Consider the following 26898-nt stretch of genomic DNA (forward strand, 5'->3'; position numbering starts at 1 on the left):
TGTGATTATCATTCTCTCTATATTCTCCTGAATAAGCTGAGAAACCATAAGTATACAGACAGGGCGGCTGCACTATATTCTTCTACATTATACCTGTGTGACAGGATCCTGTCTAAGTATCAGTGGCAGCTGATGATAGAAGTTTCTGTCCCACCCCTGTGGAAAACTAGTTTGGTACAGAAACTGCTGAAGCCTGTGATGGGTGACACCTAGATCTCCATAGAATCAAGTAGAGAAAGCGTCACCGAGCCTGATTCACACTGCTGCTAAGCAACCATCCCAGTCTAATATATAGAGATAGAAGCAGCAAGAAAAATAACAGGAGACTGACGCATGGAATACCATAATGGTACACATGGGAAAGTTTTGTTTGGCCGGAGTTTCCCTTTAATAAAAAATATTTATAAAGTTGCAACAATCACAGATTGACCTTTTTATTTAAAAAAAAAATGCCTTTCAAATGTGTACATAGCCTATAAGGTGGACTACCCTTTAACAACATATTAATCAGACTTGCCATAAGAATTACATTGGTTGGGGCCTGGGAATCCCCCCACCCCATCATGCTGAGAGACTGACTGACTGAAAGCTGACCATGCAAACATGTCCACTCATGCTCATACTTTCAGTAGTTTAAATGGTGACGTGAACTTATTTGTGCTGCCACCCATTAAAATCAATGACGGGACATGTACGGGGACAATCCCAGCTGTGACAACCCGCTGATGTGACCCTAATGAAATGTTTTATTACCATGTAAAAAAAACAGTGTAGGGAGGGGAATCCTCATTCATTTCCAAATTCTCAATAGATGACACGACAAGTAATGTATAAAAAAACCCCCATTAGACAGACAGTACGATGACACAATTTACAGCAGGTCTGACTAGTATTCGCAGGTGGAGTCCTGGCTGGAGATCCCTGAACATTCAAGTGACGTGAATGAAGCTACAAAATAACTTTCAGGGTATATTTGCTCAGCTTGCGAGTGATATTTGCTGTAACAAAGTATATTATCAAAAGTTAGTTTGCTAATGTTCGGTCTAACTGTAGCCTTTTATGTAACAAAACAACCAATTTTACTAGAATAATTCAACTCAAGAACCCCGTAGACAGTAGATCTATCTATAAGTACTGTAATGTGATAACCGTCTTCTTCCTCGGTCACATTAATGTAACCATTGCCTGTCATACTTTGTGCAAACAAGATGTCTCTATTGTGCTAGTCATTCTCTGGAGAGAAGGCTGATGTGGCTAAAAGCAATACAGGTTCTTGCGCTAGAAACTTTTCCAATGTATATATATATATATATATATATATATCTTTATGTAACCATATAGCGATTCTGTCCTGGCAGATCTGTAATGTCACCACATCATGTTCTAGACCAGGCCTTCCCCCACATCACAAGCAATCCATAAATGTGCCCATTCATTGATTCAGCGCCTACATTAGTGCTTCAGGAGGGCAGGCAGCTGCGGGATGGATCTCTGGGGGCAATAGGGTCTTGAAAGCACTTCAATAACTCTAATTATTAATACATGGAATAGGGCTGACCAGTGAACGCAGGAGGGTTAACCAGCTGCCATCCTCTTGTGGATGTTACAATGGGAAATGAGGGGATTACCATGAAATGGGTTAGTGCTGATGTAGTGCACCACAGGGAGCTGTAAAACGTGATCCTACCTGTAGTAAAGCAGGGAATAGCAGCACTTTAAAAACTCAAGTACTTATGGAAGCAGTAAGAAGTTACTTGTAGCCTGGAAAGAGTGTGTAAATAATCCAATGTATTACAGATGTGGGGACAATGAATGGGCTGAGTAGTAAGCTAGCAATGAAGCAGTGTTGGCACAGTACCCACATGCTGTCAGCATGGCAAGCGGACAGCAGGTCTGGAGTCAGTCTTGCAGAGTTGGTGACACTTCCTGGTCACGTGTCATAGAGGAAACGCAGGGTATGCCTGTATACACAGCAGAAGTGGTTATAACCCACATGTATACACATCACTTATTACAATTTAGCAACAATTTCTGCCATCTGATATTACAATGAGCTGCATGGATGTGTCAGGTGCCCACAGTGTGTGGGTGTGGTGTGACGCGCAGCTATGTAGAAACATACACCCTGAATATTGTATAGATGAGCTTGTGTGCCGGTACAGTGTAGCCAGTCATACATGTGCACAATGCAGTGCTGGCAGCTACGAGTATATACAGGTGCACTAGTGTAGGAGCACTGGTACCCGCATACAGGTGCGCACAGTAATAAACAGCACACTGTACCGCACATCTGCACTTAACAGCCACCAATGCACTTGACTCACCTGCTGCTGCTATCGCGCCGTCACCCGGACTCGAACTCAGTGACAGCTGCTGCCGGCTCCTCCGCTTTGTTGTATCCCCTCCCTCTCTGTCAAGCTTCAGCGACACGCCCAGCCCACCCAGCCCTTCTGCTAGGTCACATGACCATCAGATACACGCCTACTCGTCTCACACTGCTGGAAGTCTGGGGAAGCCGTCTGGTGTGGGCGGGCCTAGGAGGACGTGTGACGTGTCTGCTGAGTTTCCAAGCTGGAGGGTGAGAGTCTCTGTGTTGTACTGTGGGTGGGCGGTAACCCGCGCGTGTCAGATACCTGTACCTGTGATACACGGACCTGCCCTCAGCTCTACGATCTGGTGTTTACATACGTTGTGCCTCACATGACTGCATTTGTGCTGCGCTGATATTTTGTCCAACATGGTGGGTAGTGATGTCCCAGTGTGCCACCCTCAGATCTCCATAAATACTAGCCAAAGAGTTCCTTAAAGTGCCAACCAGAGCACTCAAAAAGCTGGCTATACGCAGCTATAAGAGGGAGAATCATAAAGCATTTTACACCAAAAAATGGCGTAAAACTCGCCCATACAAGGCACCAAATCTTCGCACTAGACTATTGCAGTTGCATCAGAAATATGTCCAAGTTCGATTAGTCCAATTTTTTTTTTTTACGTTGGAAAAAGGGTGTATGGCTAAATAAAGCGTCAACTAACGCCACATTTATAAAACAGTCAAGAGACATTTTAAGGACTGCGTTGGAGAACGTGTAATAAATATGCTGATGTAGCTTTTCACACCAAATTCACAAACATTTATTTATCTGCTAAAAGCCAAGCGGGAAAGGCAATGTAGTGTTAGGGTATGTTCACATGGCCCATTTTCAGATGTAATTCGGGCGTTTTACGCCTCGAATTACGCCTGAAAAGACGGCTCCATCACGACTGCAAACATCTGCCCATTGCTTGCAATGGGTTTTACAATGTTCTGTTCACACGAGGTGTAATTTTACGCGTCGCTGTCAAAAGACGGCGCCTAAAAAGACGCCCGCGTCAAAGAAGTGCATGTCACTTCTTTGGACGTTTTTGGAGCCGTTTTTCAATGACTCCATTGAAAAACAGCTCCAATTACGTCCGTAATGGACTTAAGTACTTGCAAAAACGTCTGAAATTCAGGCGGTGTTTTCGCCTGAAAACAGCTCCGTAATTTCAGAGATATTTTGCGTTTGTGTGTGAACATACCCTTAGACGCCCTTCACATCACGTTTAGGACCTTCTGTTTGGAGCTGCAATATATCCCACTGTATAGGCATACAGAGGGATATGTTGCTATACAGACTCCTTCCGCTCTCTTGACACAATATAGGGACTCTGACCCTGGGGAAGCTGCTGACATCACTGTCCATATATGGGTAGTGACGTTAAGAGCTTCCCTAGGGTTGGAAACCCCTTGGCAGAGAGGGGACACAGTGTGCTGCACTCACCCCTTGGGCTGTACGATCCTCCAGTGAATGACGAAGCTGCAGGGACAGATCTTCCTCCATTCATCTGCTGCTTGGAGGCTGGGGCAGCCGGAAGTTTGCTCCAGCTGAGCTTGACTGCTTTCTCTCTGCCCTGGGAAGCTGCTGATGTCACTGTCTGTCTATATATGGACAGTGACGTCAAGAGCTTCCCGAGGGCCAATTTCCCCCGTGCAGAGTATCAGGATTCAGAGAGGGGAAGCACTCTGATTCCCGATGCAGTGGCTGCATATGGGCAGTGATGTAACTGGAGCTTCCTGACGCATATAATAGACGTAGGCCTGTGACGTATGTATATCGTATGCGTCGGGAAGCTCTAGTTACGTACACTACCGTTCAAAAGTTTGGGGTCACCCAGACAATTTTGTGTTTTCCATGAAAACTCACACTTATATTTATCAAATGAGCTGCAAAATGACTAGAAAATATAGTCAAGACATTGACAAGGTTAGAAATAATGATTTTTATTTGAAATAATAATTTTCTCCTTCAAACTTTGCTTTCGTCAAAGAATGCTCCATTTGCAGCAATTACAGCATTGCAGACCTTTGGCATTCTAGCTGTTAATTTGCTGAGGTAATCAGGAGAAATTTCACCCCATGCTTCCAGAAGGCCCTCCCACAAGTTGGATTGGCTTGATGGGCACTTCTTGCGTACCATACGGTCAATCTGCTCCCACAACAGCTCTATGGGGTTGAGATCTGGTGACTGCGCTGGCCACTCCATTACAGATAGAATACCAGCTGCCCGCTTCTTCCCTAAATAGTTCCTGCATAATTTGGAGGTGTGATTTGGGTCATTGTCCTGTTGTAGGATGAAATTGGCTCCAATCAAGCGCTGTCCACAGGGTATGGCATGGCGTTGCAAAATGGAGTGATAGCCTTCCTTATTCAAAATCCCTTTTACCTTGTACAAATCTCCCACTTTACCAGCACCAAAGCAACCCCAGACCATCACATTACCTCCACCATGCTTGACAGATGGCGTCAGGCACTCTTCCAGCATCTTTTCAGTTGTTCTGCGTCTCACAAATGTTCTTCTGTGTGATCCAAACACCTCAAACTTCGATTCGTCTGTCCATAACACTTTTTTCCAATTTTCCTCTGTCCAATGTCTGTGTGCTTTTGCCCATATTAATCTTTTCCTTTTATTAGCCAGTCTCAGATATGGCTTTTTCTTTGCCACTCTGCCCTTAAGGCCAGCATCCCGGAGTCGCCTCTTCACTGTAGACGTTGACACTGGCGTTTTGCGGGTACTATTTAATGAAGCTGCCAGTTGAGGACCTGTGAGGCGTCTATTTCTCAAACTAGAGACTCTAATGTACTTGTCTTGTTGCTCAGTTGTGCAGCGGGGCCTCCCACTTCTCTTTCTACTCTGGTTAGAGCCTGTGTGTGCTGTCCTCTGAAGGGAGTAGTACACACCGTTGTAGGAAATCTTCAGTTTCTTGGCAATTTCTCGCATGGAATAGCCTTCATTTCTAAGAACAAGAATAGACTGTCGAGTTTCACATGAAAGCTCTCTTTTTCTAGCCATTTGGAGAGTTTAATCGAACCCACAAATGTAATGCTCCAGATTCTCAACTAGCTCAAAGGAAGGTCAGTTTTATTGCTCCTCTAAACAGCAAAACTGTTTACAGCGGTGCTAACATAATGGCACAAGGGTTTTCAAGTGTTTTCTAATCATCCATTAGCCTTGTAACACAGGTAGCAAACACAATGTACCATTAGAACACTGGAGTGATGGTTGCTGGAAATGGGCCTCTATAAACCTATGTAGATATTGCATTAAAAACCAGACGTTTGCAGCTAGAATAGTCATTTAGCACATTAACAATGCATAGAGTGTATTTCTGATTAATTTAATGTTATATTCATTGAAAAAAAAAATAGCTTTTCTTTAAAAAATAAGGACATTTCTAAGTGACCCTAAACTTTTGAACGGTAGTGGATGTGTCGGGAAACTTTCTCTGTGGCCTTTTAGCAAATTACTTTCATGGGGAAACTCCTGGCAATTTCTATCCACCGAACATTTCTCACGGGGAGGGGTCTCTGGCAACTTGACCCAGCTAGCAACTTGACCCAGCTATCTCAACAGTCTGCTTTCGGGGAGGGTCCTTGGCATCTCCACCCACCATCAACACCCCAGCTGTATCCAGGGAGGCTGCTTGGCAACCCTACTTGCCGTCATTGGCCCATTTCCAGCTTCAGGATCCCTTTTGCTGTTCCAGCTCAGCTTCTTTCACTGCACAATCACGCTGTAACAATGGGCTGGAACAATGAGAAGTGTATGACGCTGATTGGTCACTGATTGGTCAGCGTCATACACTTCTCTGTATAATGCCAAGTTGGTAAAAAGTAAAAACACGCCCAGTTGTCTATTAAGAAACTAATTAGCATAAATCTAAAATTGCTCATAACTTGCTCAAAAATGATTGTTTTTCAAAATAAAAACCACTGCTGTTATCTACAACACAGCGCCGATCAGATTATGTAGGAGATAGGACACTTATAATCTGGTGACAGAGCCTCTTTAAACTGAAAAGATATATGCAAAATATTACTTTAAAGGGGTTTTCTATGAATTTATATATATATCAATGTGATATCAGCAAGGGGTCTGACCACCACAATCAGCAGAACGAAGGGGCCCCTTCACTTTTGTACCAGACATTGTTCATGGGGCCATGCTTGGTACTGATGAGCCCTAAGGCTTCATGCCCACTTCAGTCTTTTTCTTCAGGGTGCTAGCCGTTTTTCTGACGGCTAGCACCCTGACCCATTCATTTCAATGGGGCCATGAACACTTCAGTTTTTTTGACGGTCCCGTTGCTCCGTTCGGACAAAAGTAGAGCATGTCCTACTTTGGTCCGAGATTCCGTGACCGTGAGGCCAATGCAAGTCAATGGGGCCGTCAAAAAAACTGAAGGCACACGGAAGGCATCCGTGTGCTGTCCGTGTGTGATGGAGCTGTTGCTTAGCAACGGCCGGGCGGGCAGAGGCACACATACAGACAGATACTGCACTGCACTAATCGGCAGCCCCTTCTCTCTGTCAGCACTGATAGAGAGAAGAGGCCAGTGGCGTAACTACCGCCGTAGCAGCCGTAGCGACTGCTACGGGGCCCGCGGCATTAGGGGGCCCGTGTCGCCCACCGGCACGGGCCCTCACCATGGCTGGAGGCTCCGCTAGCAGCCGCTATGGCTGCTACAGCGGGACGCCACTGAACACTACGGCAGAGAAGGGAGGTATCTCCCCGCTCTGCCATTAAACAAAAGACATGTATCCCCTATCCACAGTAGAGGGGATACATGTGTGATCGCTGGCAGCGATAGGGAGAACGGGGGACTGGAAGTACCCTGACGTTCTCCATCACAAACCTCGGACTTCCGGGGTCTGTGTCGGCAGCTCCGTAGAAATGAATGGAGCGCCGGTCGCGCTTGTGCGCATGCGTGACCAGCGCTCCTTTCATTTTTATTGAGCTGCCGACACAGACGCCGGAAGTCAGAGGTTAGTCATGGAGAACTTGGGGGGGACTTTCAGTCCCCCGTTCTCCCTATCGCTGCCAGCGATCACACATGTATCCCCTATCCTGCGGATAGGGGATGCCTGTTATTTGTAGGACACACTATAGGCCGCATTCTTTGGGGGGGGGGGGCTGTATGGCGTTCCCTACAGGGGGGGGTGCTGTATGGCGTTCCCTGCAGGAGGGGGCGCTGCATGGCGTTCCCTGCAGGGGGGGGCGCTGTATGGCGTTCCCTGCAGGGGGGGCGCTGTATGGCGTTCCCTGCAGGGGGGGGCGCTGTATGTCGTTCCCTGCAGGGGGGGCGCTGTATGGCGTTCCCTGCAGGGGGGGCGCTGTATGGCGTTCCCTACAGGGGGCGCTGTATGGCGTTCCCTACAGGGGGGCGCTGTATGGCGTTCCCTACAGGGGGGGCTGTATGGCGTTCCCTATAGGGGGGGCTGTATGGCGTTCCCTACAGGGGAGGCTGTATGGCGTTCCCTACAGGGGGGGGCTGTATGGCGTTCTCTACAAGGGGGCTGTATGGCGTTCTCTACAGTGGGGGCTGTATGACGTTATCTACAGTCCCCCTGTAGATAACGCCATACAGTCCCCCTGTAGATAACGCCACACAGTCCCCCCTGTAGATAACGCCACACAGTCCCCCTGTAGATAACACCACACAGTCCCCCCTGTAGATAACGCCACACAGTCCCCCCTGTAGATAACGCCACACAGTCCCCCCTGTAGATAACGCCACACAGTCCCCCCTGTAGATAACGCCACACAGTCCCCCCTGTAGATAACACCACGCAGTCCCCCGTGTAGATAACGTCATACAGCCCCCCTGTAGATAACGACATACAGCCCCCCCTGTAGATAGCGCTATACAGTCCCCCCTGTAGATAACGCCATACAGCCCCCCTGTAGATAACGCCATACAGTCCCCCTCTGTAGATAACGCCATACAGTCCCCCTCTGTAGATAAGGCCATACAGTCCCCTCTGTAGATAACGCCATACAGTCTACAGGGGGGGCTGTATGGCGTTATCTACAGAGCGGGCTGTATGGCGTTATCTACAGGGGGCGCTGTATGGCGTTATCTACAGGGGGCGCTGTATGGCGTTATCTACAGGGGGGGCTGTAAAAAAGGCACTATCTACAAAGGGGGGGGGGTTGTGTGACACCCAGGGGAGGGTGGGCCCCAGTCAAAAGTTTGCTATGGGGCCCAGTCTTTCCTAGTTACGCCCCTGGAAGAGGCTGCTGATCAGTGCTGGAACGCAGCGATATTAAGAAAAATAAGTTCATACGTACCCCGGCCGTTGTCTTGGTGTTGCGTCCCTCCTCTGACATCCAGTCCGACCTCCCTGGATGACGCGCCAGCCCATTTGACCGCTGCAGCCTGTGATTGGCTGCAGCGGTCACATGGTCTGAAACGTCATCTCAGGATGCCGGACTTGAGGAAGAAGCTGGCAATCAGGGAGTTCTGGGTAAGTAGTAACTTTTTTTTTGTTGCAAGTTTTTTTAAATGAACCATTAATCTATATTGTGAGCACCGCACATGGTATTCCCTGTCCAGTGGTAGTCTCTGTACAGGGTGCTGAAAGAGTTAAGGGGCTGCACTGATCGGCAGTAACTCTTTTAGCACCCTGGACAGTGAGTACCGCTGGACAGGGAATAGCATATGTGGCGCTCACAATATAGTGTACATAGTGTAAACGGGTTTCAGTTTCCTCTCGGAAACTGAAACACAGAAGTGTACACGGAGTACACACGGGAAGCACACGGTTCCAATCACGGACACACGGATCCGTGAAAAACGGCTGTGAAAACGGTGATGGAAGTGTGCATGAGGCCTAAGGGTAGACTAAGAAAAATAAATAAACACTTCTTGTCAGGTGAGCTAAACGTCCTGCAAACGAACAGGCTCGTAGACATTTAGTGAAGACAACAGGAGTCTGTCTGCTCTTGGTCACTATCTTTGGCTGGGGACAGGCTATTTCCCACTACAGCAGGTTGTCTCACAACCAGACTGCAGCCCAAGTCCCACACTTTATTCCGAACTTATTGTTTCACACACACATGCACTGGAGGAGGAAGGAGAACGGGGAGACAATATGGATGTCTTTTGGACACATTCTAAGGATTTATTTTTTATTTTTCTGCCTGCAAAATAGGACAGGACAGGATAAAGGTTTTTGATAAATGAGAGTGGTATATCATGGTAAATCAATGTATTCAGGTTGATTAGAGAAGACTGTAATGTGACTACATTTTATAGCTGCAACACATGGACCCCCGCGGTTCTTCTGAACCTAATCTAGATCACCATAGAACCCTATGGTCATCTAAGTTCAGGTCAGTAGAAATGGCGGGTCTGTGGCTGTATTGTGGCCACCTGACACCACATTACTGACAAAAAAACAATTGTCAATTTATTCATACATTTCCAGGAGGAATAACAGTAAAATGGCACAACACAGAGTTCTTTAACCCCTTCAGGACACAGCCTGTTTTGGCCTTGTGGTCGCAGCTGAGTTTTTAAAATTTGACATGTGTTACTTAATATAGTAATAACTTTGGAATGGTTTTACCTATCCTAGCGATTCTGAGAATGTTTTCTCATGACATATTGTACTTTGTGTTAGTGGGAAAAATGTGGTAGATAAATTCAGTATTTATTTGTAAAAAAAATAACCAAAATGTAGACTTTTAGCAGAAATTAAAATTTTTCTAAATTCTGCTTGTAAAACAGATAGTAATACCACACAAAATAGTTACATGTTAACATTTTCCATATGTCTACTTTATGTTGGCATCGGTTTTTGAACGTCCTTTTATTTTTCTAGGACGTTACAAGGCTTAGATCTTTAGCAGCAATTTCTCACATTTCCAAGAAAATTTCCAATTTTTCAAATCTGACATGTGTTACTTTATGTGGTAATAACTTTGGAATGGTTTTACCTATCCTATCGATTCTGAGAATGTTTTCTCATGACATATTGTACTTTATGTTAGTGGGAAAATGTGGTCGATTTATTCAGTATTTATTTGTAAAAATACACCAAAATGTAGACTTCTTTAGCAAAAATTAGCATGTTTCTAAATTTAAATGTATCTGCTTGTAAAACAGATAGTAATACCACACAAAATAGTCACAAGTTAACATTTTCCATATGTCTACTTTATGTTGGCATCGTTTTTTGAACATTCTTTTCTTTTTCTAGGACGTTACAAGGCTTAGATCTTTAGTAGCATTTTCTCACATTTCCAAGAAAATTTCCAAAACCTATTTTTTTTAGGGACCAGTTCAGTTCTGAAGTGGTTTTGAAGGCCTTATATATTAGAAACCCCCATAAGTCACCCAATTTTAAAAACTGCAACCCTCAAAGTTTTGAAAATAGCATTTAGAAAGTTTCTTAACCCTTTAGGTGTTTCACAGGAATTAAAGCAATGAGGATTATAGATTATAGATTTAATTTTTCTTTTTTAGAAAATCTATTTTAATCCATTTTTTTCGGTAACACAGAAGGTTTTACCAGAGAAACTAAACACAACTCAATATTTAATGCCCAGGTTCTGCAGTTTTTAGAAATATCCCACATGTAGCCCTAGTGTGCTACTGGACTGAAGCACAGGCCTCAGAAGCAAAGGAGTACCTAGTGGATTTTGGGGCCTCCTTTTTATTAGAATATATTTTAGGCACCATGTCAGGTTTGAAGAGGTCATGTGAGGCCAAAACAGTCTAAACACCCCCAAAAATGCACCATTTGACAAACTACACCCCTCAAGGAATTTATAGTGGGGAATAGTGAGCAATTTAACCCAACAGGTTTTTTTGCTGAACTTAGTGGAATTAGACCGTAAAAATTAAATTCTAAATTTTTTCCAATAAAACATAGAAATTATCAATTTTTATAAGGCATAAAGGAGAAAAAGCACCCCAACATTTGATAAGCAATTTCTCCTGATTATGGCAATACTCAATATTTGGCAATAAACTGCTGTTTGGACACACGGAGGGCTCAGAAGGGAAAGAGCACCATTTGGCTTTTGGTGCTCAAGTTTTGCTGGAATGGTTTTCGGGTGCCATGTCACATTTGCAAAGCTCCTGAGGCACCAAAACAGAGGAAACCCCCAAAAGTGACCTAATTTGGGAAACTAAAGCCCTCAAGAAATTTATTGGGTATAGTGAGCATTGCTGAATGTAGTGGAATTAGGCCGTGAAAATTAAAATCTATATTTATTTTCTGATAAAATTTAATTTTAGCTCAGATTTTTCAATTTTTATAATAGATAAAGGAGGAAAAGCACTCCAACAATTGTAAAGAAAACTCTTCTGAGCACGGCAATATGTGGTCATAAACTTCTCTTTGGACACACGGCAGGGCTCAGAAGGGAAGAAGCACTATTTTACTTTTGGAGCTCAAGTTTTGCTGGAATTGTTTTCAGGGGTCATGTCACATATGCAAAGCCCCTGTGGGACCAAATAAGTGGAAACCACACAAATCTGAACTCATTTTGGGAAACTACACGCATTAAGGAATCTATCTATGGGTATAGTGAGCATTTAGACGCTACAGGTCTTTTGCAGAATTTCTTAGAATTAGGCCGTGAAAATTAATATCAACATTTTTTCCAATCAAAGGTTTAATTTTTTCATTTTCACAAGGGATAAAGGAGAAAAACAACCCCCCACACTTGTAAGGCAATCTCTCCCGAGTACAGCAATACCCCACATCTTATAAACTCCTGTTTGGACACACGGCAGGGCTCAGAAAGTCAGGAGCAGTATTTGGCATGCAGATTTTGCTGGATTGGTTTTTGGGCACCATGTCGCATTTGCAAAACTCCTGAAGAACCTGTAAAGGATTTGCCAGACACAGCTTCTGTGTCGACGCCCGCGGGTTAATCGGCCTGCATCTGTGCCTAGGTCTGCTGGAGTGACTCGATCTGCTACCACTCAGGCTGGTAGGTTGAGAAGTGGGAGAACCTATCACAGCATTGCCAGACGGTTCTAGCTCCCGCCCTTGGTCTATGCATACCTTCATTTGCTGCTTGTCCTTTGCCTGTGATTCTCCTGTTTCCTGGCTCTGCTGTTCCTGCTATATACAATTGACCAGGGGTGAACCTAGCCCCTCTGCTGCCTGAGGCGAACTATAAAAAGGCGCACCCCCCCACAAACTTCTCATGGCCGATGGTCCGCAGCTTTCAGCTGCATCGCTGGGTCTCCTAAGTGACCCAACAATGCAGCACTAGCAGCAGGGGGCGTCACTAAGGACTTAAAATGTCAGGGGAAATAGCCCCAATACATATGTGTCCGCCCAAGAAAATGTGTGTGTATAGGAGACAGCATAGCATATCTATAGCACTACGACCCTATAAACTATTGATAGGATTACATACAGTGGCTCAGCAGACAGTATCACACACATGATAGGATTAGATACAGTGGCTCAGCAGACAGTATCACACACATGATAGGATTAGATACAGTGGCTCAGCAGACAGTATTACACATTATAGGATTACATACAGTGGCTCAGCAGACAGTATCACGAACGATAGGATTAGATACAGTGGCTCAGCAGACAGTATCACACATGATAGGATTAGAGATAGGGCCCAGCAGACAGTATCACACATGATGGGATTAGATACAGTAGCTCAGCAGACAGTATCACACATGATAGGATTAGATACAGTGGCTCAGCAGACAGTATCACACATGATAGGATTAGATACAGTGGCTCAGCAGGCAGTATCACACATGATAGGATTAGATACAATGGCTCAGCAGACAGTATCACACATGATAGGATTAGATACACTGGCTCCGCAGACAGTATCACACATGATGGAATTAGATACACCGCTCAGCAGACAGTATCACACATGATAGGATTAGATAAGTAGCTCAGCAGACAGTATCACACATGATAGGATTAGATACAGTGGCTCAGCAGACAGTATCACACATGAGGATTAGATACAGTGGCTCAGCAGACAGTATCACACATGATAGGATTAGATACACCGCTCAGCAGACAGTATCACACATGATGGAATTAGATACACCGCTCAGCAGACAGTATCACACATGATAGGATTAGATAAGTAGCTCAGAAGACAGTATCACACATGATAGGATTAGATACAGTGGCTCAGCAGACAGTATCACACATGAGAGGATTAGATACAGTGGCTCAGCAGACAGTATCACACATGATAGGATTAGATACACAGCTCAGCAGACAGTATCACACATGATAGGATTAGATACAGTGGCTCAGCAGACAGTATCACACATGATGGAATTAGATACACCGCTCAGCAGACAGTATCACACATGATAGGATTAGATACAATGGCTCAGCAGACAGTATCACACATGAGGATTAGATACAGTGGCTCAGCAGACAGTATCACCCATGAGAGGATTAGATACAGTGGCTCAGCAGACAGTATCACAAATGATAGGATTAGATACACAGCTCAGCAGATAGTATCACACATGATAGGATTAGATACAGTGGCTCAGCAGACAATATCACACATGAGAGGATTAGATACAGTGGCTCAGCAGACAGTATCACACATGATAGGATTAGATACAGTGGCTCAGCAGACAGTATCACACATGATCGGATTAGATATAGGGCCCAGCAGACAATATCACACATGATAGGATTAGATACAGTAGCTCAGCAGACAGTATCACACAAGATATGATTAGATACAGTGGCCCAGCAGACAGTATCACACATGATCGGATTAGATATAGGGCCCAGCTCGCTGACATTGCGACTCCAGCGCTGGACCCAGGAAAGGTAAGATTAATAATTGTTTTGCTTTTTTATGTGTTACTAATTATTTTTGTGTGTTTGTGTTTTTTTACAGGTTCAGTTGTTGGACTACTTCGGATACGAGGACTACTTCAATGACAGCGTTTTTTTATTCTCAATAAAATGGTTAATGAGGGTTGTGTTTTTTTATTTCAATAAAATATTTTTTCTATGTGCTTGTACTTTTTTTAAACTTTATTATTCCGCCTTAGTAATGGCCGCTGGCTGATTGACAACCTCCATTACTAAGGCGAGGCTTAGTGTATGTGCACACACACTAATTACGTCCGTAATTGACGGACGTATTTCGGCCGCAAGTACCGGACCGAACACAGTGCAGGGAGCCGGGCTCCTAGCATCATAGTTATATACGATGCTAGGAGTCCCTGCCTCTCTGCAGGACAACTGTCCCGTACTGTAATCATGTTTTCAGTACGGGACAGTAGTTCCACGGAGAGGCAGGGACTCCTAGCATCGTACATAAGTATGATGCTAAGAGCGCGGCTCCCTGCACTGTGTTCGGTCCACTACTTGCGGCCAAAATACGTCCGTCAATTACGGACGTAATAAGTGTGTGTGCACATACCCTTAATGTTAGCAGGTGCAGAGGCTAACACTATCCCCCATTATTACCCGGTACCCACCGCCACCAGGGGTACTGGGAAGAGCCGGGTATCAACCAGTACCCGACCATCTGTAGTAAAGGCCAGGCACCGGGGCGGCCGCAGGCTGGTATCATTAGGCTGGGGAAGGCCAAAAACAGTGACCCTTCCCACCCTGGTAATGCTGCCTGCTGCTGTGTTGTATCTGGCCGGTTATGAATATTGGGGTGGGGGGACCCCACATCGTTCTTTCCAATTATTTTTATTTTATTCTTTTTAAATGACGTGGGGTCCCCCCCATTTTTCATAACCAGCCAGATACAATAAAGCAGCAGCAGGCTAGCATTACCAGGGTGGGCAGGGCCACTGTATCTGGCCTTTCCCAGCCTGATAATACCAGCCTGCGGCCGCCCCAGTGGCCGACTATCACTACAGATGGTCAAGTACTGGATCATACCCGGCTCTTCCCAGCACCCCTGGTGGCGGTGTGTACCGGAGTAATAAAGGGGGTTAGTGTTAGCCTCTGCACCGACTAACACTAAGCCCCGCCTTGGCAATGGATGCTGTCAATTAGCCGGCGGCCATTACTAAGGCGGTAGTAATAGTTTAAAAAAAACACAAAGACATAGAAAAAATATTTTATTGAAATAAAAATAAACCGCACAACCCTCATTAACCATTTTATTGATAATAAAAAAAGCCGTCATCGAAGTAGTCCTGGAATCCGACGTCGTCCAACGACCGAACCTGTAAGAAAACACACAAAAAACGATTAGTAACACATGTGTTAGGCTTAGATACAGGGCCCATGTGTGATACGATCTGTGGGACCCTGTATCTAAGCCTACCACAAGGTAGGCTTAGATACAGAGTCCAGCTGACAGTAATCTTATACAGTAATACAGGGCCCATCAGACAGGATCACAAATGGGCCATGTATCTAAGCCTACCATGTGATTGGCTTAGATACAGGGCCCAGCAGACAGCATCACACAATCTCTGATCCTGTATCATGGGCCCTGTATCTAAGCCTGCTACATCATAGGCTTAAAGGACTTGTCCAGTCCCTAAACATTGATGGCCTATCCTCAGGATAGGCCATCAATAGCTGATGTGTCGGGGTCCGTCTCCTGGGACCCGCCAATCAGCTGTCTTGAAGGGGTCGCAGCACTCGTACGAGAGCTGCTTCCCCTTAATTTTCCTTACTCGCTCACACTGTGAATTGCCGACACGGATTCACAGTGTAAACCAGTGACCGGAATGAAGTGACCGGAATGAAGGGGAAGCAGCTGTTGCACGAGTGCTGCGGCCCCTTCAAAACAGCTGATTGGCTGGGAATCGGACCCCACCAATCAGCTTCAGCAGATAGGGATATTAATCTTACCCTCCTCTTCAGCCACGGCGGAAGCTCTGTCTTGACTCTATCCAGGATCACAATGTTGTGCGCGGCGCATAGCGTTGTGACATCAGAACCTCCACTGTGATTCCGGAACCAGGAGGGTAAGTACTGTCAGTTACTATAGTAACAGGGGCCCGCGGCCCGAGTTACTATAGTAACTTTTTATTGATGTGGTGTGGGGGGGGGGCTGCGGGCCCCCCTGGCTTCGGGACCGGTCACAATTGCGACCGCTGCGACCCCTATAGCTACGCCACTGCCTATAATATTGCAACATACACTACGCACAATACTGCTACACAGTCTACACACACAATACCAGTATATACACTATATACTCTACACATCAGTTTTCCCACTATTTACACAAAAGCACAGCAAAAACAGTTTCTAAATTATTGCTGCAAAACTACAATGTGTGAATGTCTTTACAGTATCATATGTACACGAGAATCATATATATCCACATACACAGATTATATATACACATATATATATATATATATATATATATATATATATATATATACATGTAAATAAAACACACACATTTACACACTCATACACACACTTCCCTTCTATGTAGGATCTCTAATGCAGACAGTCTCATATATAGACGAGAATCATATATATCCACACAGATACACACACACACACATTTACACACACCTTCTATGTAGGATCTCTCATGTAGTCTCTTGAAGCAGCAGGGGCTTTACAACATGTCCCATCCCAGGACAGCAGATATAACCAGCTGCAGAAGTAGCTGGTCTGTTAGAAGTATAGGGGGACACCGCACACGAGAGGAGGGGGGCAGAGTAGAGGGAAGCAAGGGGACACAGGAGAGGAGGGGGATACAGGAGAGAAGGGGGGCACAGGAGAGGGAAGCAAGGGGACACAGGGGAGGAGGGTTATACAGGAGAAGGAAGCAAGGGGATACAGGAGACACAGAAGAGGGACACAGGGGAGGACTAGAAACGGAGCTTCCTCTCTGCAGAGCTGAGGCTGTGAACTCTCCCCTCCCCCTCTTCTCTGTTCCGACTGCTTCAGACGAAAGGGAGAGAGAGGGAGAGGAGGTAGTTTGTAATCACAGCAGTCCACCGCTCACCTCATGCGTCTCGTCACTTGTCATCTTGCTTGAGAGAGCGCTCCTCCTGCAGACCTGCTCCTCTCTGGCGGCGCGTGCTGCGTACAGCGTCAGAGAGGAGGAGGAGGAGTGTTCTCACAGACGTGCCCATCATGTGGCACGTCTGCTAAGTAAAATAAGCCCCCTCCCCCCCGTTCGAGTCGGTCCCTGGCGCAAAATGCCGCCCCCCACTTTCGGCTAGGCTGCGCCGCCTGAGGCTGTCAGCTCACCTTGCCTCATGGTAGGTGCGGCACTGCAATTGACCTCTGCTTCATATCAACCCTGGCTTGACTGACTACTATTCTTCTGCTCTGCTTTTGTTACCACACACTCTCCTGGTTTGACTCGGCTCGTCCACTCTCCTGTTGCTCACGGTGTTGCCGTGGGCAACTGCCCCACTTCCCTGCTTCAGTGTACCCTTGCCCTGTGTTGTCTGTCGTGCACATATTGAGTGTAGGGACCGTCGCCCAGTTGTACGCCGTCGCCTAGGACGGGCCGTGCAAGTAGGCAGGGACTGGGTTGCGGGTAGATTAGGGCTCACCTGTCTGTCTCCCTACCCCGCCATTTCAGAACCAGAGTACAGTGGAAGCCCCCAAGAAGTGACCCCATTTTGGAAACTATACCCCTCAAGGCATTTATAATTTTCCTGGACATATCACAGGGCTCAGAAGTGAAGAGCAACATGCGCATTTGAGGTAAATTTTGGTGATTTTCACAGCATTGGCCCACAATTGCAGGGCTCTGAGGTCAAAGAGTAAAACAAACCCCCAAGTAGTGACCCCTATTTTGGAAACGACATTCCTTAGGGCATTTTAATGGGTGTAGTGAGCATTTTGACGCCACAGGTGTTTTTTCATTAGAAATTAATGCGCAGTGGATGATGCAAAGGGAAAATTGCAATTTTCCACTGATATGCCATTTTAGTGCACAATATGTTGTGCCCAGTTTGTGCAACTAAAGACAAATACCTAATAAACTGTTAAGCTGGTTCTTCCGGGTTTGGCGATGCCATATATGTGGATGTAAACTGCTCTTTGGGCACGCTGTAGGGTTCAGAAAGGAAGGATCACCATTTGGCTTTTGGAGCTCAGATTTTGCTTGGTGGTTGTTCTGTTTGGGGTTTTACTGGTATTTCAGTTTATAATGTGGGGGCATATGTAATCTGTGCGGAGTACATCAGGGCATAATAAGAGGGTTTAATAATGTGGTAAATAAATAATAATTCGCAGATGTGTGGCCAGTGTCGCACTGATAAATGGTGCCAGATCTTATCCCCCTTTTGGACATTTTGTGTCGCCATATCCTGAGAGCCAGAACTTTTTTTTCTTTTGGCGACGGAGCGGTGTAAGGATTTTTTTTTTGTGGGACAATCAGTAATTTTTTTTGGTACCATTTTTGGGTACATGCAAGTTTTTGATCACTTTTTATTGTGTTTCTTGAGAGACGTGACCAAAAAACAGCAATTCTGCTATTGTTTTTAATTATTTTTATTTTACTGCGTTCACCGTGCGCTATAAATGACATTTAATTTGCAGGTCGATGCGATTACGACGATGCCATATGTATATAGTTTTTTTTTGGTTTTACAGTGTTTGCACGATAAAATCACTTTAAAAAAAATTATTTTGTTTTTGTGTTGCCATATTCTAAGAGCCATAACTTTTTTATTTTTCCATCAAGAAAGCTGTATGGGGGCTTGTTTTTTGCAGAACGAACTGTAGTTTTTATTGGTCCCACACACTAACACAGAAAAGGTGTAAATCTTGCCATTCCACGTTTTTTCCGTGTAGATTCCACTCCTAATAATAATAATCTTTATTTATATAGCGCCAACATATTCCGCAGCACTTTACTATTCAGAGGTTACATGTACAGAGAATATCAGACATTACATAGTGACAAATCTAATTTACAATTCAAACAAGAGGAGTGAGGATTGTAAGCAAGAGTTTACAATCTAAGGAAATAAGGGCAACACAAAATGTAAAAAGTGCTTGTTAAGTACAATGGTCCAGCCATCTTTTATACACATGGGGTGATACACATAAAGCTGCATGAGTCGGTCACCAGCCAGTATCCGTGTATGATGGACATGAAGTGCATTAGGGTGCAAGGAGTGTGGGGATTCTGCTGAAAGAGGGGGGACAAGTTCTGATGACTAATGTAAAAGGGGGGACAAGAAAGTAGACAGATTAGGGAATTGTATAGGCCGGTCTAAAAATATGTGTTTTTAGGGCACGTTTAAAACTGTGGATGTTGGGAATTAATCTGATTGTCTGGGGTAGTGCATTCCAGAGGACCGGTGCAGCACCAGAAAAATCTTGGAGATGGGAGTGCAGGGTACAGATTATGGAGGATGTCAATCTAAGGTTGTTGGCAGAATGTAGAGCGCGAGTAGGTTTGTAGACAGAGATGAGAGAGGAGATGCATTTTTGCAGCACTGTGGAGAGCTTTGTGGGTGAGAGTAATAAGTAAGATTTTAATTCTGAAGGGGATGGGCAACCAGTGCAGTGACTGGCACAGGGTAGAGGCGTTGGTGTAGCGGTTGGTCAGAAAGATGAGCCTGGCTGCTGCATTCAGGATAGATTGGAGTAGGGAGAGTTTAGTGAGGGGAAGACCGAATAGTAATGAGTTACAGTAGTCAAGATCAAAATCAGAGAGAGAATAAGAGTCTTGGCTGTTTCCACAGTAAGAAAAGGGCGGATTCTGGAGATGTTTTTGAGGTGAAATTGATAGGAGCGTGCAAGTGATTGAATGTGCGAAGTAAAGGAAAGATCGGAGTCAAAAACTTCTAGTTTTGCCTGACAAATACTGACCAAAATTCTGCCGTGTGAAAGTGGCCTTAGGCCTAACTCACACGAACGTGTCCGTTTTGCGTGCGTAAAAAACGCAGCGTTTTTCCTGTGTTGCAGTTCCGTGTGACATCAGTGTATGTTGCTTGTCAGCGTTTTTCAACCATATGTCATGCGTTATTAACTTCAGCAAAATAAAATGAAGGAGGTGGTTTTCTTTTTCTCATCATTTCTTTAGCAACTGTTGCGTGAATCACGCACAGCACACGGATGTGCGTCCGTGATTTTCACTCACCCATTGACTTCAATGGATGCGTGATGCGCAAAAAACGCACATGGGCACACGGACACGCTGCATGAAAATCACTGAATGTCTGAATGACTGTTAATGTCTGAATGACCATTGACTTGCATAGGTCCGTGTGACGTGTGTTATTTTCACGCGCGTAACACGGACGTGAAATACGCTTGTGTGAATTAGGCCTTAGTCTGGCCACAGATTTGGTAGACTATATACTGTACACTGTCAGACAACATTCAGACTGCGTTTTGCTGCATTTTTGGTCAGTTTGAAAACGGCATCATCCAGATTTAGCAAAAATCACGTTCACATTTTGTGTTTGACGACCACACATTTTAGGGCCCATTCACACGAACGTAAATCTCGTCTGTGTGTTGTGCATGGAAATCACGCACAGCACACGGACCCATTGATAGTCTGCGGCGTAAAACTCAATGTCCTATATTGGTGCGTTTTCACGCACCTACGCGCCCATTGAAGTCAATGGGTGAGTGAAAACTACCCACTCCACACGGATGTACATCCGTGTGGGGTGCGTGATTTGTGCATCCATTAAAAAGAAAAAAAAAAGAAGTGCTTTGCGAGTGTGTGAAAAATGCATGCCACTCCCAAAGCCCATTGACGCATAACGCAACACACATGGACCAGATTTACGCGCGGTTCTTACGGGCGTAAATCTGACACGTTCGTGTGAATGTAGCCTTATAGGGTTTGCTGTGTATTTTATTTTATTTTTTTAATTAAACGGCATTTCATACCTGTCATGGTTTTTCTGTAATTTGTTCCCTATTTACTTTAAAGAAAAATAACGGCAGCATTGAAAACCACATATTAAAGGGTTATTCCCAAGATAAATTTCCATGTTCCAAGCCCTATTAATGTAAAAATATATTTTTTTCTAAATACCTCTTTTTCTGTAGTGCAGCGTTTTGAAGTTATGCCATCCCCTGAAGTGCAACTCATTTATTTCGTTGTGTCGGTCATTTCTATGGAAATGACCATCACCGCCGTTTTCTTCTTTCTGTGGCGCCTGCGCACCTTTCCCTTTTCTCCTCAAGCGTGAGCGCGCATAACCTATGTGCTCACCTTTAATGCCGGGACTCCATCCTCCCCCCGCTCTTCACATTATTTCTTCCAGACGTCTTCAGCCATGCGCCGAGTCATAATTATTATCAGATGCCACACACTACGCTTGCTCCCCCCATCTTATCTCTATAAGCTTATATAGAGATCATTTAGAGAGTTTTGGAGCAAGCACATTATGTTGGTATTGTATTATAGCAATCTCGGGAGCGTGCAGATACAGCAAGCAGCGTTGTGAATCTATTACAGCACCGCTTCCTGGTGAAGTGTGATATTTAGTGAAAAAAAAAGAAGAACATCTTAGATTGAAATTGATGAAATAAAAAACAATATTATCATTACAATAAATATTTTAAGTGTAAAATTATTAATATGCAAAATATAAAAATGTAAAAAAAAATTAGGGTCAACTTTGGAATAACCCTTTAGGGTATGTTCACACGGCCGCGTCCGTTACGGCTGAAATTATGGAGCTGTTTTCAGGAGAAAACAGCACCGTAATTTCAGCCGTAATGGCAAATGCAGGCGTCTTTCGCTGCGTCAATTACGGACGTAATTGGAGCTGTTTTTCCATGGAGTCAATGGAAAACGGCTCCATTTATGTCTGAAGAAGTGACAGGCACTTCTTTGACGCGGGCGTCTTTTTTACGCGCCGCCTTTTGACAGCGGTGCGTAAAAAAAATGACCATCGGCACAGAACATCGTAAGGCCCATTCAAATGAATGGGCAGATGTTTGCTGACGCTTTTGAGCCGCATTTTCGGACGTAATTCAGGGCTAAAACGCCTGAATTACGTCCGTAAATAGTGTGTGTGAACCCAGCCTTAAAGCCACGGTTTTCCATCGCAGCAGTTCTAGAAATGTTTCCAAGTATTGTTAATTAATTTTATTCTGGTTTTTACTCTGTGGTTATGACGAAGATCTGAGCGACAACAAAAGGCAAAGTGTGAACATAGCCTCATTGTGCAAGTCTTCTATGATATTACTTTGCAGAAATGTGTGCATTATAAAGTAGGAGAGAGAGTGACATTACATATACACCAGACTACCAGCATGGAATGAGCGCAGTGCAGGCAGTGCAGCTATCAGAGGTTTTAAATAGCTGCTACCAAATTAGCTAGAAAGATGAGTCAGCCTGAGTGCCCCATGCCATTTAAAGTAGGTCATGTTAACATCTAGCATTAGGTGAGCACATTTTAACAGCCCATACTTGCTTTAACCCCTTAATGACCAGCCTATTTTAAACCTTAACGACCAAGCCATTTTTTACGGTTTTCCATCGTCGCATTCCAAGAGCCATAACTTTTTTATTTTTGCGTCAATATAAGGTATAAGGTCTTGTTTTTTGCGGGACAAGTTGTATTTTTTAATAGCACCATTTTGAGGTACATATTATTTATTGATTCACTTTTATAAACTTTTTTTTGGGGGGGGGGGAGAATAGAAAAAAAGCTGAAATTTTGCCACTCTTTTTCGGGTCCTAAATCTACGCCGTTTACCGTGTGGTATAAATAACACAATAACTTTATTCAGCGGGTTGTTGCGATTACAACGATACCAAATTTGTATAGTTTTTGTATGTTTTACTACTTTTACACAGTAAAAACGCTTTTTTTTCAAAATTATTTGTTTTTGTGTCTCCATATTTGAAGAGCCATAACTTTTTTATTGTTCCGCCGCTGCAGTTGTATGAGGGCTTTTTTTTTTGCGGGAAGACTTGTAGTTTTTATTGGTACCAGTTTGGAGTAGATGCGACTTTTTGATCACTTTTTATCACATTTTTTTACGTCCGGATTCACAGAAAACAGCAATTTTCCCATAGTTTTTTATTTAATTTTTTATGGCATTCACCGTGCGGGTAAAATAATGTAATAGATTTATCGTTTTTTTTCCAAACGACTGCAAATGGTCTAGAATAAAATAAACAATCAGTACTTACCTATTCTTTTCCCCGGCGATCCAGCACTGTCGCTTCGGTGGTGCTCCCAGTATTTGTTTACATGCACAGAGCATGTGACAGCATCAGTCCATCAGAGGCCTAAGCGGTCATGTGATGTATTCCTGGAATGAACGCACAGCGACAGGCGCCATGATGCCATGAATACAACACTTCACCGCTGAGTCTATTAATTTGCTGCAGTGGTCACATGCTGCCCATATGTAAACACACCAGGAGGACTACCAGAGCGTCAAAGCTGGATTGTTGGGGATAGAATAGATGAGTACTGATTTTTTTTTTTTTTAATTTAGGACATTTGCAGCCGTTTATAAAAAATGTTAGCAACTCGGATAACCCCTTTAATTTTCTTTCACAGAAGTGGAGAAAGAAAAAAAAAAGACTACAACTATAGCAATTTTATTATAGTCCCTATACCACATACTAAGTTTTTTTCTAGAGGGAATTGTGTCCTGACAATTTAATAAAGTGTTACATGGTGCCCATTCGTATGAATCAAGAACCATGGTATAGATGCCCAGGCCAAGTTTGTGAGAGTGGGAGCGGATCTTACTTACAGCACTCTGATCTAAGGCTGGGTTCACACGAGCACATTAATGTCCGTAATGGACGGACGTATTTCGGCCGGAAGTCCCGGACCAAACTCAGTGCAGGGAGCCGGGCTCCTAGCATCATAGTTATGTACGATGCTAGGAGTCCCTGCCTCTCCGTGGAACTACTGTCCCGTACTGAAAACATAATTACAGTACGGGACAGTTGTCCTGCAGACATAGCTATAACTATGATGCTATGATGCTAGGAGCCCGGCTCCCTGCACTGAGTTCGGTCCGGGACTTCCGGCCGAAATACGTCCGTCCATTACGGACGTTAATGTGCTCGTGTGAACCCAGCCTATTAAAGGAGATTCCTGAACAGAGAAGCCCCCTCTAAGGGTTATTTTCATGAGACAGCCCCTTTAAGTATATTGGTAATAAATATTTGCTAATTATGGCAACAATACAAAGAATTCCCATTATAGCAAGGCCGGTATGAGAGTATAAGAGATCAGTAACCAAATGGATTTCTCTATATCCAGGTTGCAGAACGATCACATGGCAAATCATGCAGAGAATCTAGTGTAAGTCACATTCTGTTTATAACAGGAACATGTAAATGTGGAGGAAGACTCCGTTTCTTAGTCAGAGTCAGTTGCTAAGCAACACTTAGAACAGCATAGAGAAGGAACAATCAAGCCAATTGTGGGAGCCGACCTGATCCGTCACGTGGAGTAGAATTAAATATGAAGATATCACATCTGAATACTTTATTAGCCGATGTGTTTTTTTAACCATATCAAAGAAAATATTACCAATGTATTTTTTTTTCAAAAAAATAAATAAAACATGAAAGCTCTTTTGGATGTATTTGTGTTAAGACATTATGTGGTATTGAAATCCAAAAGTATCCGAGTGAGTAATTTCTGTCATTGTTGTCACGATCTGTGGGTATGTGGACCCACTAGGCCGCGCCGCCGTATCAGTGAGGCAGCTGGCCAAACAACAGAGTACCCAATAATACAAAGTCCCGCACAAGGGTTCCTGAATAGTCCAGACAGTCGCAGTGGCTTGGCACAGATGGTACTTCAGATGGCAGAGGATGCAAAGCATGGCAGATGACACAGGCGTGGTGTAAAACAGCAGACGTGACCAGAGGCACAACACGACTCCAACTTCTGAGGCACAGAACAACGGTAGCACGGGATACTGGTAGCAGGTATGGGAACACTGGGAACAGGATAACACTAAAGGACCATTTGCAAGACTAACACGGGTAAACACAACAATGCTCAGGCAATGAAGGAAGGGGCAGGGCCTTTCTTATAGTCCAGGGTGAGTATGGGCTAATTAATGATTTTCTTCATGTGCGCGCACTGGCCCTTTAAGTGTGCGCACCCTAAGGGACACAGCAGAACGAAACGGAAGTGAGCGCTGGCGTCTCCTGAGGAGGAGATGTGGACCAGCGCTCACGGATTCATGGCTGCAGCTGTCGGGGGTGAGTAATCCCGACGGTACGTGGCCATGGGCATTACAATTGTAATATTGGAATACGGCAACACACTTGCCAACTGATAGCATCTAATGTGTGGCCATATTTCTTTTAGCATCACTGGGATCTGCTAGGCTTGACTTACAAAGGTGTTTTTGTGTGATTTTTCTTTTTGTGTCTAAAACCACAACGGTTACATGTTAGTGGTAAACCAAATCAAAAGTCCATATTAATATTACCATAAACTACTAACAGAGATCGCTCTTAAAGGGATTTTCCAGCCAGTAAAAATTGATGGCCTATCTTCAGGATAGGCCATCAATACCTGATTTATCGGGGTCCGACTCCAGGGACCCCCACCGATCAGCTGTTTTGAAAGGGGTGCAGCGCTCATACGAGCGCTGCTTCCCCTTCATTTCTTCTTGTGCACTGTGAATCTTCGACACGCATTTAGCGGCGATTCACAGTATTGCAGCCTTTTCTACCATTCACTTCAATAGGAGAAAAGGCTGCAATACTGTGAATCGCCGCTAAATGCGTGTCGAAGATTCACAGTGAGCAAGAAGAAATGAAAGGGAAGCAGCGCTCGTACAAGCGCTGCACCTTTCTTCAAAACAGGTAATCGGCGGGGGTCCCGGTAGTCAGACCCCGACTCATCAGCTATTGATGGCTTATCCTGAGGATAGGCCATCAATTTTTACTGGCTGGAAAACCTCTTTAATAGCTCATATAAGCTACAAAAAAACAAAATTCAATGCATATTGTTGAAAATACACAAACACATGCTGAACGGATCATCCTAAATATAAAATGGAGCATGCAGTAATATATACTAGTGACTAGCATACAAATATCATGCCATATATAGTCCAATAGTGCAAAATGTCCCCCAAACTGACCCCAACGTGTGGCGGGGAAGTGGGTTATTATAATCACAGTTATAGTCCAGACATATGGTAAAGACTGGTCACCAATCGGCTGATTGGTAAAAAGAATGGCAGCCACAGCAGGGATCAAAGTAACCATTGTTTTATGCCTATAAGTAACGCAGAAAAATCAAAACGTTTACCCTGAGAGGCAGACACTGAAGCTGAGTCATGTTCCAGTACCCCAACGTGCATTTCACCTTAGCTTCAGCGGGAGCGGCATGTAAGTGAAAGAAAACGATGACGCTCAATTCATATAATTCATCATTGTAGATAGCATTTTAGTGTGTGATTATTGTTGTGATTGTCATGTTATTTTTGTATTTTTTTTAATCACAGTATGTTGAAGTTGTGGTGTTTTTGTGGGATTTTATCTGATTGAATTCAAAGATGGAAAAACAGCAAAGAAAGAAAACAAAAACTGTGTTTGTGGCTTTGAATAGAAATATTTCTGGGAAAATCTGCCCAGAAACACTCCCCCCGCCCTCCCAAATGTGTGGTCCTGGAATTAGCAC

At 44.3% G+C, this 26898-nt stretch overlaps 1 protein-coding gene and 1 long non-coding RNA gene across 2 annotated transcripts in view; one reads left to right on the top strand and one right to left on the bottom strand.

The window, feature by feature from the left end:
* The window catches only part of MAPRE2 (microtubule associated protein RP/EB family member 2), a 162489-nt gene extending 160068 nt beyond the window's left edge, over positions 1-2421 (bottom strand). Inside the window, exon 1 of the mRNA XM_075826290.1 lies at positions 2325-2421. The gene's annotated coding sequence lies outside the window, so the exon portion shown is untranslated. The remainder of the gene's footprint in view (positions 1-2324) is intronic.
* Positions 1-26898, top strand: part of LOC142651494 (uncharacterized) — a 57866-nt gene that overhangs the window by 2661 nt on the left and 28307 nt on the right. The window lies entirely within an intron of this gene.

The sequence above is a fragment of the Rhinoderma darwinii genome, chromosome 5 (assembly GCF_050947455.1).
Source record: "Rhinoderma darwinii isolate aRhiDar2 chromosome 5, aRhiDar2.hap1, whole genome shotgun sequence".
Lineage (NCBI taxonomy): Eukaryota > Metazoa > Chordata > Amphibia > Anura > Rhinodermatidae > Rhinoderma > Rhinoderma darwinii.